The 17,963-nt window shown below is 40.1% G+C and overlaps 1 protein-coding gene across 2 annotated transcripts in view; it reads left to right on the top strand.

Moving 5' to 3' along the window:
* The first annotated feature begins 9,079 nt into the window (after positions 1-9,079).
* MAP3K20 (mitogen-activated protein kinase kinase kinase 20) overlaps positions 9,080-17,963 on the top strand; it is a 167,124-nt gene continuing 158,240 nt past the window's right edge. Inside the window, exon 1 of one of the 2 annotated variants that reach the window (XM_081051494.1) lies at positions 9,080-9,585. The gene's annotated coding sequence lies outside the window, so the exon portion shown is untranslated. The remainder of the gene's footprint in view (positions 9,586-17,963) is intronic. The other variant, XM_081051492.1, reaches the window with a different exon arrangement.

The following is a 17,963-nucleotide window of genomic DNA, read 5'->3' on the forward strand; positions in this document are numbered from 1 at the left end:
TGCCAAAATATTGTAAGTAACGTTTAGGCAAGAGATTTGGGGGTATTTTCTCTAAAGTTGTGTCTTTAAAATAGAAATGTATGTGTGTGTGCCCCTTCATAAATGTCCCACATATATGTGGGACAAGATATAACATTTCTCTGCCTTCATCATAAAGAATCCATTTATCTTCAGGAAGGGGTTTCCGTTGTGTATAAGACACTTTATCTCTTAAGCTGAGTGGTTGTTTTCATATTATTCTCCATGCCTTATTTCATTAAAAATTGACTCCGCTAAAATCAAAGCATTATTGAACTATGTAGATTTACTGATTATTTTGTAGGAAAGATGGAGAAGGGGCTTTCATTACAGAACCCCACAGTATTTCTTTTTAAAAAATCCTCATTGGACATATCTTGTGTTCCAAATCTGTCTTCTTTGCTGCCAATCATATGGTCTCCTCTTTGACTCCCAATTCTCCCCACCTCCTCTAGTTTGCAGATCATCCTTGTGGACCCTAAGTCATGTTTTCTTTTTTATGCAAATCAACTTAATTTTCTCATTGCTCTAGCTCCAAACTAGCAAATCTCCCCTCTGTGTGAGAATGAAGATATTGCTTGTCCTGGGCAAACAAAAGACCCTTCTCTTACCAGGGTCATTCTCTTTAGATTGACTATATAAATGACCAAAAAAAAAAAAAGAAAAGAAAAGAAAAGAAAAAAAAGACAAGAAACCCACAGAAATTGTTATGATAGAAAATAGAAAAAATAGTCTTATTTAAAACCAAAACTGGCTACAGCTCCTTCTGTCTCCTAAGGGTGGGGACATAATCCATATTAGGGAATTTAAATGTCTCTCCTCTTTTCATTTCAGTGAGGAAAGAAAGAATGAAAGACAGACATTTTGAAGCCTCCCCTAGTTTTGCTGTTACTTAGCACACTTTCAGGGTGAAGATGCATTCACAGGAATAGGAGACTAACCAAGTCATCACTTTTCCATGTGGAGATAAATTCCCAGAATACACACTGATAATCCCTCTTCCTTTTTCTTAAAATCCCCAAAGACATATTAAGCTTAGAGGGTGGTTTTTTTCCCCTGCTGTTTTTGACAAATCCTGAGAGGCTGCAGTGATATTTTTAATGCCCTTCATAATATCAATGGACTTCTACGAATTCCTAATTTTTTCCTGATCTTTCACCTTCTTGAAAATTGGTCTCTCAAGTTGTAGCAAAGCTTTAACTATCCAGGTGGCTACTCTTCCTGGGTACTTTTTTTTTTTTTTTTTGGTCACCTCCAGCACTGTCTCTCACATTTTTTCATTAGCCATTATGGATTAACTTCCCAAAATGAGAAAGAAAAAGTCCAAGGCATGATAACACTAATTCTGCTGTATTGGCTGAGTCAACCCTGAAAGTATGTATGTAAGCTAAGTGCATCCTACAGCAAGCCTGCTGGTCAGCTTATCTCTCCATGTACTTGAGGTTCCCATTGAGTCTTCCTATTCAGGAAAGTGTCTTATCGGAGAAAAATCTACTTCACAACAGCAGAGAAAAATCTATTCCCGCTGCTTAAAACAGTGAGTATAATGCTTCATTCTTAAATATAAACAATATGATCACCAGAAATGTCTGAGACAACTAGTACTATAAAAGAGAAAAATAAAGGAAAATAAGGAGAAAAACTGACTCCAGAGGAAACAGAAATAATTCAGGTGGCTGAATAATAATTATAATAGCAAATACTTAGCATGAGAAACATGACCAGTAATAACAATAATAATATGTAGCATTACTGAATACTAACTCTGAGCCAGATCCTGTTTTAAATACTGTACATACATTAACTTATTTAGTGCAAACAAAAATTCTATTATGTTACCCATTTTACAGATAAAGAAACTGAGGCTCAGGCTGAGGAAAATACCCAAAGTCACACAGCTCATGACCTCAGTTCAGGTCTATCTAAGTCCAAAGCCCATGTGCTTAGTCCCTATGCCATATTGCACTGAGCCTTCATCTTTTAGTTTTAGACACTTTAAAGTCCTCATTAACATTTATCTCAAGGGATCCATCAAGTTATCAAGTTTTCATGTAATAAGACCATTCAAGTTCTATCCTGACTTGCCTAAGAGTCTGGGAAAGGGTAAAAGCTTGAATCTGGTTGCTATCTACATGCACTTTGGAAGATAAGACTACTAAAATCAGGCCACCCACTTCAAGAATCCCTACGAACTTGATTCTATTATATAACAGGATGTCAACAATAAAACCTGTGGCATCCATATCTTTCATGACCAGAAATAATGTGAAAGACATCTAGAGATACTTCCTCCAGAGGCTGGGGGATGCTGGTCATAGATAGCATGCTGTGTGACCTGAAACACTGAAACTTGTTGGAGAGGTTTATATAATTAATTTGCATGGCAAAATGATCCAGATAAACTGGTTGTCTAGAAAGACCAAGGTTGACTAAGTGAGGCTGGATTTTGATTACTCAGTATTTTGCAAATCTGACTTATAATTATTTTGAAATGTCTACCACAAAAACTTGGTAAGGTTTGGTTTATATTAAAGAAGTGAAACAATAAGACAATTATCCAGTTATTTCAACTCTTTTACTTTTTCCTGATGTCTGGTGGTGAGAAGAATTTTGATAAAGATATTTAAATAATTGAGCAAAATGTGTTTCTATATACGTGTGTGGGGGGGGGGTTCTAGATATGTGAAGATGCCAGATAATTATCTCTGCTCCCTACTTAGATAGCACATCTCTTCCCTTTGAAGTACTTCTATATTAGTCATCTCTGACTGCCATAACGAAATACCACAGACTTGGTGGCTTAAACAGAAACTTATTTTCTCACAGTTCTGAAGTCTGGAAGTCTGAGATCAGGGTGCCAATATGATTGGGTTCTGATGAAGGCTCTCTTCCTGGCTTGCAGACTGCTGCCTTCTTGCTGTACCCTCACATGACTTTTCCTCAGTACACACAAGTGAAGAGAGGGATTTTTCCCCTTCCTCTTCTTATAAAGCCACCAATGCTACAGAAATAGGACCCTACCCTTATGACCTCATTTAATCTTAATTACCCCCTAAAAGCCCTACCTCCAATCCAGTCACACTGGGGGTTACAGAGTCAATGAATTTTAGGGGGATACATCAGTCCACAGCAACCTTCTACCGTGCATATATATATATATATATATATATATATATATATATCACTGTGATACTACTACATTCCTTCCATTGAAATACTTCCTCTCAGGTACCTGTAAGTGTTTGATTTTTCACTCCCCATCAGGGGAAAAAAATTCCATTATATCATTGATGGAGATTCAGACCATTTCTAAAAGAAAAGTTGAAAGTGGGGAGAATGATATTCATTAAACATGATTGTTAATGAAAAGGATGGAATGTGTCAGGAGAATGAATTAGTGGCAGGAGGAACTAGCAAAATGTCCTTCTCAAGAATGAACTCTCATAGAATCGCCAAAAATTTACATCAGACTAATTGCTCAGATGAAAAATTAAATTAATAAATAAAGCAATTAATGTTTTTGGTCAAAGTTCAACTCTGTAAGACTTCAAAAGTAAGAAAAAAGAATAAAAATGAGTTTCCTATAGGAAAACAAATTTTACTTGGCTTTTTTTGGTATCTTGTCTTTTTTAACGCAGAGGTCCACTGTGCAGTTATTTGTGAACCTGTAATATAAATTTGTATGTTGCTTAGTTAAGGAAATTCTAAAGTGCAAATGATATTTTCTCTTCAAATCTTAGATTTAATACTCAATTACAATGAAAGCCAGTTATGAAAGGATAGTATGTCTTTTGCCATGAAAATGGACACTTACTGAAAGTTCAACAAGGAAAATCTTCTGGAAATACAGGTTTTATTTCTCAGTGAAAACAATATCCTGTATTTGCATTTACTATGTTTCAAGAAAAAAATAACTTTTATTTGCTTTTATATCACTTATAAAACACTTTGGCATAAATGATGTCATTTGAACTTGACAATAATCCTCTGAGATGGATAGGTAAGTTATGAGGGGACAATGCACAGATGGGAAAACTGAGATTTAGAGGTTAAATAAATTTCTCAATGTGGAAAAGAAAGTTTACCAAGGGCATATACTCAGTTAACATTATAGGGGGGGAAAGAGATAGAGGTATTGATAATGAGGTAAAAGAAAATACAGTTCCTGGAAATATTATGTAGAAACATGAAGACTAACCTCATGCAAAATGATTTAAAAATGCAATCTATGAACATAAGTACAGAAATAGGTGGCATGGAAGAAGGCTCATCTCACTGAAAATGAAAACTGGCACTGTAGAGGCCTGATAAGTAGGATGATATGTGACATAAAGTAAAGCAATGGCTTAATGAATCTCATTCTCTGTTTTGAAAGTGGCATGTCTAAGTCTAGTATAAAAAAACAAAGTCACCCCAGATTCTCTAGGAGTCAGGGAGTCAGTGAGCAGATTTATTAGAAAACAAAATGCACAATTAAAAAAATATATTTATATAGAATATATAAATGTAATATACATATTACATTTACTTGCTTTAAAAAAGATATGGGGCAGGCCTGATGGCTCAGGTGGTTGGAGCACTGTGCTCCTAACGCTGAGTTCACTGGTTCGATTCCCACATGGGTCAGTGAGCCGCTCCCTCTACAGATTGTGAAAAACGGCTGTCCCTGGAGTTGGGCGGCTGTGGGCCGCTGTGTGCCGCTGTGGGCTACCCTGTGCTGCCGTGAGCTGGCCAGCAGCTTGCATGAGCTGCTGTGAGCAGCCCACCGATTACTGACAACCGACTGCCTGGGGGAGAGGGGGAGTGCAAGGCTCATAACAGCATGGGCCAGGGAACTGTGTCCTACACAACTAGACAGAAACAACGGCTTGGACTGGAGTGGTGGGGGGGAGGTGGAAAAATGGGGGGAAAATCTAAAATCTATTTTTGTTTAGAACATTGAGACTGTGCATAGGCAAATCAAATATCATTATAAAATAATTTTAATGTAAAATATTTCTTATATCAGTGGAAGAATAGCCACTGAGAAAAAAGACTTGATTTCCTTTTTATAAATAACTATGGATTAGAGTACAACAATAGTTCTAACTCTGCTATTGCTATGCATTTAAAGCCAAGATGATGACTGTATTGAAAAAGAGGAAAGAGAAAATCAATAGATTATTGCTTCAATGGAGCTCACAACAGTGCTGATTAGAGAACACAAATGGATTGCATAATAGTAAAATAACTATAAACTGGGTATGGATTTAAGCCTATGTTAAGACCATTCTTAACTGCATTGTATCTTTAGAAAACATGCATTGAAATTACAACAACAAATTAAATCTATTCGACCGCAAAATTTAATACATAAAAAATAGCATTTATTAATGATCTGGAAGAGGGAGTAAATAGCATGTTAATGAAATTTGCAGATGATACTAAATTGGAAGGTGTTACAAACAACAATGCAGACAGCAGCTTAATATAAACGAACCTTAAAAAGTTAGGGAAAAGCCAATGGTAGAAAAATATAAAAAAGCAAATAGAACTTATACAAGTATTCATTGGAAAAATTTCAACTTGAGTAAGAATAATACAAAAGAAGTATGGATAGAAAAGTGACTTTGAAATTTGATCAGGATTTTCTAACTATTATGCACTGGTTAATCCATTCTTGAGAGGGCCTGGGCCAGCTACTGGGAAGTAGTCACTCCTTTACTCCGCTATCCCCTTTCTAGATGGACCAGAAGAACTATATCCCTTAGTTGTAGACATTTTGGAGACAAGCAGAATGAAGAAAACAGAGAGATGAGGCATATCAGTTAACAAAACAAACAAACAAACAACATACTGAAGAGAAAGGAATGACTAATAAAGACATGCGATTATGTATTGGCATAATCTAATGGAGTGTTTATAATGAAGAGGGACAACAAGTGTAAAATTCTTAGCTCAGTGCATGGCACCTGAGCACTCAGTAAACATTAACAATCACTATTAGTAGTAGTAATATTATTATTATTGTTACTGCTGCTGTTACTACCACCCTGAGAATTATTACTCCCTCCTGGCAATGTCTTTACCAGGGATGTTGAATGGATTTATTCCTTGAACCTGTTAAATGTTGAAGGGATTTATTCCTTGAACCTGTTAAATGCTCTTGGGCCTTTGTACTTCTTGTTCTTGCAGCAATACCTTTCCCTCCTGTTTGTCTAGCCAAATTCTCTTCATTCTTCTCCCAGGGACTTGGAAGTTCTTTGTCTTGGAAACCTTCACTGACCTCCCAAAACTTTTAGGTGCCCTGGTGTAAGCCCCCATTTTGCCGCTTTCAGAGTACATTGGAGTATAATTGTATGTTTCTTTTCTGGCTTTCCCATTACACTCTGAAAACTCTGTGACAGTAAGGACCCATCTGGGTCACTGTTACAATCACAAAGCTCAGCACCGTGCCTGCCATTCAGAAAATGCTTGTTGAATAAAGTTTGCAAAAGTCCCCAATTTCTCTTCTTGCCCCACTGCTCCTTTTGTGCCCTACAACACCTAAGCAAATTTGGTACCCAAAATATTGTTGTGAATTCTTCAGTCTTCAAGTTAGATGTGAAAACTAAGCTCAAACAATGGCATGGGCTTCGTTTGTGATTTTAAGGTAATGGCTGCATATCTCAACTGATGTTTGACTGTTGTGCTTTAATTTCCCAGGGATTCAGAGTTGTGCAGGAGGTAAAGCACCAACCTTTGTATAAAAGGTGGTTAATTCTTAGATATGGTCCAGACACAGACTACTCATAATCTAAGATCGAGGAATGAGATGGCTAGAGAAAATGCTCCTGAATACCAGCTCTCACCATAGTTCTTATCACTATAAGGTGGGGGAAGGATACTCAGAATGCTTGCTTCCTTTTAAGTTGCCTTTCCTTCTATCCTTAATAGAATTTATGTCTGCACTTCTCTGATCCACTGATAGCTGGTGGCAGTTCCAGAATTTCTATTTAAGAGGAGCTTAAGGACAACAATCTAATTGAATGGGAGACTAGGAGACTTTTTCTTTAAGTTAAATTTGTACAGAAAATACACTATTTTTACCCTCATTGCATGCTCATTTCGGAGGGTGCTCTTGGATATAAGTGGATGCTAAGGACTGCCCAGCCACCCCGCTCCTGAGAGTGTATCTATCTTTAGTGTAGAGACATTTGAAATAAAGGAATAGGAAGGCTTGATAAGAAAAGTTTGACTAGGTCTCTTTTGCTATTGCTATTTACATTTGTAAACTATACAGGTGAGAATTGATATGCTTTCAAGAAGATTTGAGTTTGAAAAAGCAGGGTCAGCCATGGGAATAAGCACTAGGCTATAGCATTAGGTCTGGGGCCTGGAGATCAGTGTAGTCATAAGGAAACAGGCAGCTTGACCAAGGAAGAGTCATACTTGAGGTAATCAATGTATCACACAATTATTTATTTCAGCTGTGGACAGATACAGTGGAACATAAGATAACCTCAAGGAGCATGCAGCATAATTGGGAAGGCAAGAAAACGCCTACCGGGCTATCATTTAAGCATATTTGTGAGACTCCTCTTTGGTGTTCATTGTTCCTGATAGTTATTCTCTTAGCCTAATTATGAGGGGAAAACAGAATGAAGAAAAAAATGCATGGGAAGGAAGGCATGTGGCTAAAAATATTGACTCTTAAGGGATGTGCTCCAAATTTAAAGCAATACATTCATAGTTTTAAAGCTGGAACTGTAGGTAACGTCTAATTGGGGCCTCTTATTTTGCAGAGGAGAAAACTGAGGCCTGTTTAGCAAAGTACCCAGCTCATGAGCAGCAAGATTAGGGCCACAAGCCAGGTCTTCTGACCACCAGTCTAGTGTGCTTTCTATTACAATGTAGTGTCTTTGAAGGTGAGGTAAAACGACCTGAGTCACCTTATGCCTAGGTCTATGTTAAAGAACCTTAGTTTTCCCTTTAATGTTTAAATGTTTTTTAGAATTATTGGTTACCCACATCAGGAAATTTTTTAGCATGACAGTTTTCATTTATCCTAATTTCTCTGTTACCAAAATGGAATCTATCAATGCTAAAATTTCTAGTCCTTATCAAAGGGAAAATTCAATAATTAATCTGAATAACAAACTAGAAAGCTGGTTGTTTTTTTTTATTACCTGTATTCACCCATCCCTCCACTCTCATATCTTTAACTATGTGAATGATTTACAATTATATTTCCCTCCCGACCTCTTTTCTGAACCTCAGTTTCATATTTCAACTGCTGCATCTCTACCTGTTTTTCTTCCCATGACCTCACCTCAACAGGAAGCCGACTTCCACTCCATATGTCCCTATTTCTGTCAATGACAGCATCGTTCTTTCAGTCATCCCCGTCTGAAATCTTGGCAGCATCCGGGACTCTTTCCTTCTTGTCTTCCACATCTAATAGGTTACCAATTTCTTGGCTTCCTGAAACACGTCTCTCAATTCAATTCCTTCTTTTCTAATTCTACTTTGTACAATCTAATTCCAGGCCTCACAATCTCATTTCTAGGTAGTGGCAATATTTACCACTCGTGCTGCTTCCCAGTTTTGCCCTGGCAACCATCCTACAACCGTGTGGACTGCGCTCTCTCTAAATAACCATTGAAATAAAAACGCAAAGACCTATTCGATCCTTTTGGTTCTAGCTTGCCACGTTTCCCCAGCGTCCATAGATGACAAAATCCACACCCCTGAATAACGTTCGTTACCCATCCCTTTACAACCGCATCTCACTTTTCCTCCACAGAACCATCCCTTCCAATCAACAATTACTTCTCTTCTCAGTACCTAGTTCCACCTTTTGCTCACACGTGGAGTGAATTCTAGTGTCCTCATCTGAACTCAGCTTTGTGAAAAATCACCAACCAGGGCAGCAGACCCTCCTCAAATTCCGTAGGTATCTACTGATGGTTCCCCTGAGGCGGCCTTCAGCCCTGTACCCTCAGAAACATCTTTACAGGTCTGTCCCCTTCCTAACTAGATAATTAAGTCCCGCAAGGCCACAGAGCAGCCTCCTATCCCTTGTGTTCCCAGCGCCTATTTCACAGGAAATGTTTCTTGATAAGGACTGAGTTGACGGGAGAGGTGGTGGTCACTTGTTCAAAAGACGTGAAGGTACAAAGCGTTGCAGAGGCACAGGTCCCCCTCCGCGTGCCCCACACAACAGGGCAGGTGGCCCCCGCGGAGCGACCACCGGCGGCGGCCTGGCGGGCTCCCGGGCGTTGGGACGCACGGTGCCCCTCGGGGTGCAGGCCCGGGAGGCCCAAGCGCCGCCCCACGCCCGGCTCGCCCGCGCGTCTGAGCTGCGGCCGGGCCGCGGGCGGACAGGCAGGCCCGGTCGTTCCGCGCTCGGAGGTAGGTGGTGCTGTTGCCGCGACTGTCTTCCTCATTGGCGCGGGACGGAGAGGCGGAATGTTCAACTCCTGACTGGCGGAAGCGTGGAAGCCGCGCGAGCCGCTGTCCTCGCGACCCCCCGTCGCCGCTCCTGCCCTCGCCGCGCGCGGGGCCTCTGCGCCCCCGGCTGCTTCCCGCGCCCGGCCCGGGAGCCAGGTAAGGGCCGGCGGAGGCGGCGGAGGGAGAGGCTGCGAGGGAGGCCCGCCGCGCCTGCGAGTCGTCCGGGCGTCTCGGGGCCGAGGCCCAGCTGGGGTGGGGGCCCCGGAGCCCCGCCGGCCGTGCGGAGCCGCACGGGGTCCCCTTCCCGAGCCGGGGCCCGCCCGGGGCCAGCGTTCCGGGCGCCCACGGGTTTGGCGCCTGATGTCAGCCGCGGCTCGGCCACGAGCGGCTCGGGAAGTTCGGGCCGGTCCCACGCAGAAGTTGGCACCAGAAAGCGCGGGGCGCAGCCCGGAGCGGCTCCGGCTCTCGCAGCCCCGGGAGCGCGGCGCAGGCTGGGGGCGCCTCCGGGACCGCTGCCCCGGCCGCCGCGGAGCGCCCGCCCCCCGAGCCCACGACCGCAGGAGAGCCGCTCCGCGGCGCCGGCCTGGCCGTGGGTGACCGGGCCACCTCTCGGGAGGCAAACGCGAGTCTCCCAAATCAGGGCAGGGTGCAGGGTACTTCCCAGCAGAGGTCTGTGCATGCGAGGGGAACCGTGAACTTCTGCTTTTCTGCGGGGCCGGGCGCGATGGCTCCCACCCTGCCTTGGTCCTCGGGGAGCTCGCGCCCACCCGCCTCCCCAGCGTCCCCTTTTTCCTGCCACGGGAACCGAGGGTCACCCCTTTGCCGACCCTGTGGCGTCCACGGGCTCGTGGGCTCAGGGACCAGCAACAGGCCCGGAGGGAAATGCCAAGGCCGCCGCCTCGCCTCGCTTGCCCCTGACAGCTTGCAGAAAAACTTTAATGCAAAACTGGCGAGAGGATTTCGAATTGCCAAAAAAGAAAAAAAAAAAAACAGGAGGGGGGCAATCATTGTTAGAGTGCTGAAAATGTATGTTTCTGATGCGGCTGATGCGCCTTGAGACCGTCTTCAAAAGCACTGTTTATGGAGAACTTAATTACTATTTTTGTTAGTTTCTTTAATGAAAGCAACACCATTTAGTGGCTCATTCCAAGTGATACTGCAATAAGCAGCTCTCTCAGCAATAATGTTGTATTAGAATCGACTTACAATTAATTCGAGGATATTTGAGCTAAGATGATTGTTAAAGTATATTCATATTTTAAACCTAAAGCTGTTTTAGGAGAGCCTTCTTGCTTTCCTGAACTCGGTTGAATTGAACAGCCAGGATTCATGGATCCCAATCTACAAACACATTTAAAGACAAAAATAAACAGGTGATTCAAGACAATTAACGTCTTCTTTGTAATAGGCCCATCTCCACAGTGAAATTTCATGGTTTTTGATTTTCAAAAAAATAATGTGATGGCTGCATTTTAATTATGATTTTGGTCATTTGTAGAGCCTTTGTTTTAAATTCCTGCTACAATAGTGAGGGATTTGGGAGATTATAAATGCATATGAATTCAGTTTGTTTGGAAAGAGGGAATTAAGATAAAGAAAAATGGTCTTTTAGAGCAATGCGTACTGTTTATTTTACTCTTAAACAACTTAATTCCTACTATAACTTTTTGGGAGTTTTTTTTAAATTGGAAAATACTGTTTAAATCAAAGTTTTAGTGCTAATAATTCTAGAGTAAATGACCATAAGGTAATTGCAAGGATATTTTTTTTCTTGTCCAGGAAAGCAAATAGGTGGTTGATCTCTTTTTTCTTAATCTTTTAGGGAACACATAAGGAAATATTAAAGAGAGGGAGGTGGAGAGAGAGAGGGGGGGAGGGAACGAGGGAGAGAAGGAGGGAGGGAGGGAGAGAAAGAGAGAGAGAGAGAGAGAGAGAGAGAGAGAGAGAGAGAGAGAGAGAGAGAGAACCAAATATTAAGCACAAGGATTTGGATCTAAAAATGGATGGTTAAAGATCTTGGGAACCAAGGGACCTTCTTGCCAAATAAGGAAACTTGGCAAGCTGCACTGTGTATTTTAAGTTAGCACAAGAGTGAGTGTTATTGGCAATATATTGGCTGAGTGCCTATCTGGAATGAGCAGTGAAACTGACTGATAGGGCTACAAAATTATAAACAGAGTTATGAGGGGCGTGGAGTGAATAACCTAGTCATCAGAGAAAACACTGGAGAAATTACAATGATGTTTCATGAAAAGAGGTCAGATGCAGAATGAAGTTATTAGTGTGGATTGAAAGAGAAAAACGGACAGTTGATTTTTAAAAAATTAATAGATTCTGAGAAAGGAGAGAATCAATGAGTTTTTTAAAAAAAAATAGGAAAAGGTGTTTGTGGCGATATACTACTTCTTGGAATAAGATAGCCTTGTATCTGTATCCAGAGATGTTGGAAATAAAAATCAATTTGGATCATTTGTTTTCCATTTTATTTTACCCAGGACAGATTGATAGGGAGGGTGTCTTTTCTATCTAAATAATAGGAACAGCTTAGGCACTTTTTGGTCTTACTGCAGGGAAGATTTAGTTACTTCTTTTGTGGCTATTAACCTTGGCCCGGTACACACAAATAAGCAGAGTTCCAGCTGTGACCAGAAGTACCTGTGAAGGAAAGAGCTATAAATGCTAGAGTTTAGATTGGTTTGACTGATACATGGGTGCTTTTGTGTCAGACCTTCCTACGGACAGCTGAAGCATCGATAATGCCCTAATAGCAGTTAAATAATCCCAACAAAGTAGAAGATTCTGTGAGAACAAAGCAGCCACACATTTGACACCTTAATCCAGCATCACAATTGCTAATAGGAAATGAAAGCCTCAGATTGAACCTCAGGTGGATGGTAAGGAATCCAGTAATTACTATAATATTAATTAAAAAAAAAGAGTCTGTTTAAAGGGAATAAAAAGCACATTAGAAGGAGGAAGAAGAATAATGATATAGTGGAAAGAATGATATGACTTTGAAGTCAGATCTGAGTTTGAATCCCATTTGTGTCACTTACAACGTAAGTTGGCTTGGGCTACTTTCATGCCCTTTATCCTCAGTTTCCTCACATGTAAATTGGGGATAGTAAAACCTGCTTTATAAGCATGAGACAGCACATGGAAATGCTTGGACCAGTGCCTGAAACTTCAGCTGCCATAACTGAATAATAGAGAAGGGTGTTTTTCCACTTTCTCAAGTTATACACAGAGAAAGCTGCCTGGCTCACCTATACCCAGCTAAGGCTTGCCCTTGGTAGCTTGCCCTCTTCCCAGATCATGCTTCCAGGTGGATGTCGGGCTAGGAGGTTTTCATGGCTACTTACCCTGCTTTGAGTATAAGGATTTCTAAAGCAGCTTCGTGTACCTCGGTGTTTATAGACAGCTTTGTAATGTTTTCAGGGGAGAATCTGAAAATTAATGCATTTAAATATCTATATGACAAATTTGAAGAATTGAGGATTTGCATGAATAGGGGAAGATTATGACCTAGAGACGAAAACCAAAATCATGTTTACAGCTGATTTTGAGCACAGCTTATCTCCAGGGATCAACATCCTTTTTTCTGGACTTCTCTGGATTTCCATATAGGAAAACCAAAGAGAGAAGGCAAGAATTGCTGTCTAAAAGTCATGGAGTAAAACTTTGCTTATTAAACTTTTCTACCAAAGTATGGGACCTGTAAATAGAGCCATAAATACCCCCCATGTAAGAAAGCACTTTCTTTAAAATGCTTTATTGAATCCTGAAAATTCATGTGAATTTTACATTCTCTTCTGTACTGTTTGCCTTTATTGAACAAGCCAATACAAATAGTTACTAAGCATATTTATTCTCCCAGATCTTAAAATCAGTGTTGTAGGACATGTGTTTATTCATACACCTGCACAGTGCAGAAGTGGGTACTCCTATGGGAATACCCACGTTTGAGGAGTGTGGGCCTGCTTCTGATAAATGGTACTGCACCATTAAGCTTCCCAGCCCAGCCCACTGCATGGGGTAATGCAATTCCATTGTGCTGAGACTAGTAAGACAAACTAAAAGAAATGAAAAGAAGAGCTTTCATTTCCTGTGGTTTTCAAGGTGAAAAGACCTCTTTGCCTTGCCTTAGAAGGAGAGGAGAAGGGAGAGGATAGTTGTAGGACAGAAATCTGGGATGTGGCTATCACCTTCCCAGCCAGTTTGGGAGGAGAAATTTGGGAGGATGACCCAGTCATGTCTGATATTTCCATCACTGGTGTTAATCATTGTGCTCTGCTATGAGATCAAGGGGCTCCTCTTAGTGTCAGGTTCATGACTGTACCCCTAAGAAAAGGGAGACTATCCGTACTTTATAGTAGGTTAATTAGTCATAGTTTTCTCAAAAGCTTGGAGTGGATCTTAAAAAAGATTCGTTCTGTTGTCTTAGCTGATCCAGGAGTCTCCTACTGCACATGCCTACTTCCTGTTGAACACCTTTGGTGATAGGGAACTCACTACTAAACAGGGTGGCATATTTTTTTGGCAGGCAACTCGAATGACCAGGAATTCTTTCTGTAGCTTTCGTTCACAGATGGCTTTTCCTCTGGATCAGTGATGCATAATTTACAGTCTTCGTTTGGTCTTCTCTAGTTTTAATATCTCCATTCCCTTCCATCTTACATCAAAGTCACCAGTTTTAACTCTCATATTGACCCTTCTCAGGGAACATTCATTCTAGGTAATTAGTTCAAAATTATACCTGTTTGTTAGCAGCCAGAATGGTCAGATACTTTGTTTGATAGGAAACAGTTCAAGGGTAGAAATAGGAGCTGAGTAGCAGCAAGATCTAGGGATGTGGGGGCCTGCTGACTGAAGTAAGCCTTGTTTACTCATGAGCAACTGCTTTCTCCCCCACCCTCCACCCCCAAACCCCTGTGAATTCCTCTTTTAGCCAATCCATAGAAATATGTCCTATCAGGCTTCTGAATTTATTCAAATGCTGAATTTCTGTACCTCCTGTAAACAGTCAGTGTCATGGATTGTGCCTACTTCTCATTGCCTGGTTGGACTTCAGTTTGCGCAGACATATTTCCACAGTATTTCCGTGGCGTAAGTGTCCCTTCCCACTACGTTCCTGTTCTTCCTATATTTTGCCCCTGGCAAGAAAGTGTGTCATGGAAGTCTATTTTGCATTAATTGAAACATTAAAGTATGACTAAGAAGATTTCATTTAACCAGTTCATTTTTATTTTAACCCTTGCTTTACTAGGGAGTTATGCTACTTGTATGGTAAAGCATAGAGAGAGAAAAGAAACTAGTCATTCTATCGTTTTAGACTTTTAAAGTCGGCTTCTCTCCAGTATCTGTGACCAAAGATCCTATTCACTGAGCCCAACCTATTCTATACAGAATGTGCTAATTTCTCTGGTGGCAGCCTTCGAGGAAGGAAGCTCTATAGTAGGACCCTACAGATATCAGGACCAGTCAGTTCACTTCACAGACCTTGTCTCCTCTAACTATTCGGATAGATCTTCTCTTTTTTAGTGATTTAAAAACAAAAATGTAGTAGAACAACTGTCCTGTTCAGGAATAGAATCTTTGCATCTTTGACGTTGGTATTATGAACACCTAACCAGAGCTTTCCCCATTTTTTTTTTTGAAAATAAGACTTGTAGGAAAAAAATCCTATAGGACCGTAATCCAAGTGGACTTGTTTTAATACACATGATTATAAGTACATTTTTATTCGTTGATTCATTCATCTATGTTAAGGACACTAAAATCATACCAGTATAAATTAAATATTAGGGCAGCAAGCTTGGCAAAAGAATCTGAGGACTGTTTTCTAAAAGCTTTTTTTTTTTGTCATGCTCAGGTCCTGGTAAAATTAGTTTTTCTTTCTATGTTGCATTAAAAATAAATGTGTAACTTAGTTTTGTGAAGAAGGGAAAGGGGAAAGTGTAAATTAGGATTACAAAAATAGGAAGGATCTGAATTTAGAAATAATAGGCTCCTATAAACCTGAAAGAAAAATCCAGAAAAAAATCCCAAAGGCCTATTTTCTAGTAAAGTGAATCCTTTCATAAAGTACTTTTAATTTTTTAAACTTATGATTGCAGTACTTAATGAAGCTGGTTGCAGTTTCCTGAGTCCACTTGCTGTGCAGTAGGTAAGATCTAAAAGATGACAGTGGCCACCACAGGAAGTCGGTATCCTCTGGCAGGAGGTCCCTGCCAAAGTGAGTGCCATCATTGAAGAAATAGGTCCTAGAAACTCTAGTACCTAAAACGTGCAAAAAAAAAAAAAAAGAAAAAAGAAAAGTATTGTCTTTTAATAATTTAAATATTTTCCTTAGGGGAAAAAAATGTTTAAAAGAAAATTATAATTACTAGTAAGATAGATCTGGCAAAAATGGCCAAAACTACCGTTTCCCCGAAAATAAGACCTACCTGGACCATCAGCTCTAATGCGTCTTTGGAGCAAAAATTAATGTAAGACCTGGACTTAATTTACTATAAGACCCGGTCTCATCTAACATAAACCGGGTCTTATATTAATTGTTGCTCCAAAAGATGCATTAGAGCTGATGGTCTGGCTAGGTCTTATGTTCGGGGAAACATGGTAATAGCAGAGGAGTGAGAAAAAATACACAAAGAAACACAGATAAAAAGGATTTAGGAATCAGTAGTACATTTATCTATTAATAAGTGCTCTGCAAAACTAAAGGAGATATAATATAAAGCCGTTCTGAAAACGGGAGAGGAAAACAGTTGAAGAAATCCTACCCGACTACAAAAGCTAAAGAAGTAGATGGCTGCATGTGGTATTAAGATTTATGAAACAGCCCTAATCTCCATTTATGGAGTGTTGTATACTATGTGCTGGGCACTAGGCAAAGTTCTTTCACAGCATCAAGTATGCACAGGGGGTATTATTGCCACTGAGAAAACAGGTCAGAGAAGCACAGTGACTTGTCCGAGATCTAACAGCTGGCAAGTTCAGATTTGCTATTACATCTCTCCACCTGGGGCCTTTCCCCAAGTCCATGCTGCTTCTGTGTTGAAATATCTGTTATTTGGAAGTAAGATTTATCAAAGAAAAAAATAAAATAAAATAAAGATTTCTCAAAGAAGCCAAATAATACTATGCAAACTTGATAACTTTTGGACTATCAATTTTGAGACATTTGACAATAGAAGGGAAAGGATTTATAATTTTTTATTTACTGGTTCTGGAAATGCCATGATCTGAGAAAAAATGAGAGGTTCAAGGTTACTGAGAGGTAGAGGCAGAGTTGAAACTCATGTCTATCTAATTCTAAACCTTGCTTTTTGTTGTTCTTTATGTTTGAACTTTGGCGGGCTGTTTTTTGTTTTATTTTGTTTTTAATTCAGGGCAAAAGTCCAATTTTTTGGACTGGAAACCTATGCTTTCTGCAATTTAGTTAATAGTTAATTTTGTTTTAATTTTAAGAAAATTAAAAACATTTTTTTTCAGTTTGTCTTACTAGTCAAGTACTCAAATGATTAGATCCAACCACCAACTTAGTTATTTTCAACATTTTCAAGTTGTTATACACTATTAGGCTTTCATTTTTGTGATATCCCTGTTCTAACTTACCCTTCAGTGTTGTGTGTTAGATACTTATTAATATTTAAAACAGCTTTGAGAGTGTATAAAACAAAAGTTAGAATACTACAAAATTAGGCCTGGGAATTGTTGCATGGAGAAAAATTGCCTTGTGTAAAAGAAACTATTTTAACATGGTGGTATGAGAACATCATTTGATCAAGGATACTATGTAAATACATTTATATAGATAGCGCTTATTATTAAATTATTCACTGGAAAACATTGAAAAAATAAACATACTTTGATCAGGTAGCAGTCTTCCCCAAGATGCTCTAAGTATGATTAATCAGCAACTCAGATTTTTCATCCTTCTGGTCATAGGTTGATCCTCTTAGAATAACGATTTTAAAGTTAAAGGAGAGAAAACTCAAGGGGAAAAATAAATATATGTGGTCTGACACTCATGCAAATGGCAATGGGAATCTCACTCAGGCTTCATAGCTAAACCCATGATGCTTTGCCCGGCTCACAGGAATTAAAACCTGTACTTTTATACCCAGAATTGTTAGTCTCTTTGGTAATCAGATGGGACTTCATTTTGTATGGTCTCAATAAAACGTTCCCTTAATTACATTAGTAGTTCCATTCATACACGGCCAGGTTCCAAATGGCAGGATGTATCACAAAATGAGTAACAGTGATTCTGGGAAGAACATGACTAGTTGTCTCATCTGAAAGTATGAAGATCCTGTGCTTTCATAGGCCCGCCTTCCTCTGACACCGTAGGCCAGTTTCAAATGTGGCTGATGCTACTACTCATCCATGTTCCCTGGACCTACTCCGCCCCAGAGGGTCTTTTCGATTTATTCATACTGATCTCATCTTGGCTCAGATTTCTTCATTGGTTTTGGAAAGGATTTCCCCACCTCCTCTCCTCTGGACTCCAAGACACCCAATCCTGGTGG

This window comes from Rhinolophus hipposideros (genome assembly GCF_964194185.1).
Source record: "Rhinolophus hipposideros genome assembly, chromosome: 6".
Classification (NCBI taxonomy): domain Eukaryota; kingdom Metazoa; phylum Chordata; class Mammalia; order Chiroptera; family Rhinolophidae; genus Rhinolophus; species Rhinolophus hipposideros.